Below are 3,381 nucleotides of genomic sequence, written 5' to 3'. Positions count from 1 at the left end.
AAGCAAGGTGAGCATATCTTCCACTCACAAATGTGGGTGAAGAGCTAACCGCTACAGTTCATTATCGACAGTAGAAGTCAAAAGAACCTCATCTCAATTGAGACCATGAAGTAGTTGGGACTACCAAAAATACCACACTTGCATCCATAGAGCATCAAATGGCTTCACCAAGGGAGATATCTTTGTGTCATCTTGCAATGTCTCCTTCCCTACAGTATAGAGCCCTTCACGAATGAGGTATTGTGTGATGTTTCTCCCCTTGAAGTTTGTGATGTATTATTAGGCTATCGTACTTATGGAAGCATCATGTAGTGTATGATTCCAAGCTTTGCACTGTTATTATTACTTTGGGTAGTAAGCTATACAAGATACTGGAGGTAGCTCTGCCTACCACCATCTCTTTGATCTCTAATAAGAAATGCAGTAAGATCATCTCACAGGTTGGGAAATTTTTTTTCCTTCTAATGCTCTCTCAAAGTAAGGGGAATATTGTGGCCACATCCATGGCCCCTAGGAAGTGTTCCTCCATGTAGAAGAAGTAGGTGGATAAGTTTGTGGAAGAATACAATGACATCATCTCCTCCCCCATAGGGGTACCTTTGCACTTTCAAGTCAAGCATTTGATTAATATGACTCTAGAAGCACCTCTACCCAATGGGATGACATATTGTTTCTCTCTTTTGGAAATTGAATAAATCAAGTGACAGACCTGTTAGAGTCGGTCTGGTCATCCCTCCGTCAGAGATCATTTCTCTTATTGCATTTCATTTTTAGGTGTCGCATTCTGTTTATTCATTTGCATTCCACTAGGGGCATGCCATAATCTGATGGAAGGGCCTTGTTGCTCATTACCCCTCATGCCTTATCCTGCTGGCTCAGGTCTGTTCATCAAATCTATTTTAAAGTCATTTATAGTCCTGTTTTGGCCTCTTGTCAGCAAAGAGTTGTTATAAGATTTTTAGGTCTTTTCAAGTCTAGGATTTAGTTGATTTGGTCCTCAAAGTGTCCAATAAAGCCAGCAGGACAGAGGGAGGTTCTGAATTAGTTTCCATTGCAAAATCCCATCGTCAATAATGCTTGAGAATGATTCTTCTTCAAAACTCTTTTTTGAAGAAGAAATCATCAAATTTGTTCTTAAATATGTAATTTTTCAAAGTTTTTAGTCATGAAATTCTTCAGGCGCAGCCCTAGTCACCTTTGCCAAATCCAATGTCAGCCAATCCCAGCAGAACAGACAAAGAGTTTCATCATTTCAGTCAAAAAATCAAGTGGAAACAAGCAAAACAGAGTTTGTATGAAAGTGCCAAAGTCTGCAACACTAACAGTGGGATTGTTCAAAGGTTTTCAAATCAAAGTCCATGTGCACATAAGATATTTCCACATCTATCAATTCATTTTCACTCAAGAGGCATCAAAGAAGTCGAAGTTCAATGGCGGAGGAGCGAAGACATTGTCTAAGGCCGAAATGTGTGTTGAAATCAACTGTGCGACGCATTGAGCAGGAGGCGCAGCGCACTGAGGAGGCGCGGCACACTGGGAGAAAACACATAGTGTTACTTTACATGGGCGTGGCGCATTGGTGAGGTGCGGCGCATTGGGTATGTTGTGCAGCGCATACAGTTAAAAGGCCTGAAACTGCTAACCTTTGCTCCAAATTGCTCAGAACTTGCACGGATTTGACAGTCATGAAAAGTGTTGGGTATACAGAGGTTGTAGATACACTAGAGAATGTCGAAATCATCTTCATCAACTCATGTGCGATTTGAGAAAATGCTGAACAAAGGTGTGGCAGAGGCTCAACTATTTCTAGTTTTTAAAGAGAGAATGGAAAAGCAATGTTAAAAAGGGATGAGCAAAGTCAGTTGTGCCTTCGAAGGTGGATGTTGCAAGTCGACATTATCTTTGTTATTAGCTAGCAGACTTGGCATTACAACTATTGTTTCTACTGACTCAATACACCACGTGATGAGGAGTTTTGTGGATGAAAAGGAAAACCCTTTATCATGGGCCTCAAAATATCATGCCGGTGAGTGTTTAGATCCAGTTGTTGTGGAGGAAGCAAAAGCTAAAAGGAAAGCTAAAAAATTCGCAGAGCGGCCTCCAAACGGACAGTCCATCAGCAGACAGCATGGGATATCTTCAAAGACAGCTGGTCAAACTGAGTATCATTTGCCAAATGAGGCTCTGGGAGATGATCAATTCAAATCGGACAATCTTGAGAAGGAAGGATTTTATGCTAATATTGTTCCAGATACAGTTGAACGCAAAACTATGGTTGTTGAGGGGTACAAGGCACAAAGTGAGATGGTGATTGAAAGTCTTGACAGATTGATCAGTGCGTGGGAAGAAAGGAAGGAATCTGTTGTGGTTGAAGGTGTGCATTTGAGTCTGAACTTTGTGATGGGGCTCATGAAAAGACATCCATCAATTATACATTGCAAATGAAGAGAATCATTTAGAGCACTTTGCAATTCGTTGCGAAGTATATGACCTTAGATCCTGCAAAGAACAAGTATGTTAAGTACATTCGTAATATTCGGGTGATTCAGGATTACCTATGTAAACGAGCTGGCAAACATAGAGTTCCAAAGGTCAATAATACTAATGTGGATAAAAGTGTTTCCTCTATACATGCTACAATATTTAGCTGTTTACGCAGAAGAGGTATAGGTGAACACCTCTATGATCCGGTGACAAATATAGTAAAGGTAGCAGATGAAGAGTATCACAATGTCTGTGCTGCAAATTCAATTAGCTCAAAGGGTATGTTTAAGCTTATTTAGAGACAAGGTTCTTTTTGGCGTCTCATGGCACTTGTTAATACTGATGGATCTGTAGAAAAGGATGCTAATTATAAAAATGTGTTTGCCAAATCAAAATCAAAGTCTATGGCATGAAAGACATTTTTGTGATTAATTTGCATAGCAAAAGTTTGCAAGAAGCCAAAGAAATTGTGAAGAAGATTGTGGGAAAGTGGAACAGAGTTTGGAGAGCCGAAATCATGTTGAAACAGAGTGTGCGGTGCATTGGGAGAAGGTGTGACGCATTGGGAGGTCACGGCGCACAGGGTCTCCTGCCACTGTGCATTTTTCCTCTGGCGCGGCGCATCCAGGAGGTGCGGCGCACACAGCCAGAAAGCCAAAAAATTTCCGAAACTCACTCCAATCGCCCAGAAACGCGTGGACTCGCCTTGTGACAGCTGGGACCGTTCATTTACAATGCGTTTTTCCCTTCACTAAAGGCCAAATCTCCGTTCAAATCTATTTTTATTAAAAAATTAGTTTCATTCAAACGGCAAGAAGGAAAGCAAACAATCAAAGACCAAAACGCCTAGATTTAAAAATAAGACATCAACCATAGTAGAGAAATAAGGTTGGAGGT

At 40.8% G+C, this 3,381-nt stretch overlaps 1 pseudogene; it reads left to right on the top strand.

Annotated features, from left to right (window-relative positions):
* Positions 1-1,965: 1,965 nt before the first annotated feature.
* Positions 1,966-2,783, top strand: LOC149206213 (P-loop NTPase domain-containing protein LPA1 homolog 1 pseudogene; annotated as a pseudogene).
* The last annotated feature ends 598 nt before the right edge of the window (positions 2,784-3,381 follow it).

The sequence above is a fragment of the Pinus tabuliformis genome, chromosome 1_2 (assembly GCF_031772625.1).
Source record: "Pinus tabuliformis cultivar Carrire ecotype Pingquan chromosome 1_2, CPIR1, whole genome shotgun sequence".
Taxonomy (NCBI): Eukaryota; Viridiplantae; Streptophyta; class Pinopsida; order Pinales; family Pinaceae; genus Pinus; species Pinus tabuliformis.
The sequence above is the reverse complement of the archived record's forward strand: the minus strand, read 5'-3'. Positions and strand labels throughout refer to the sequence as shown.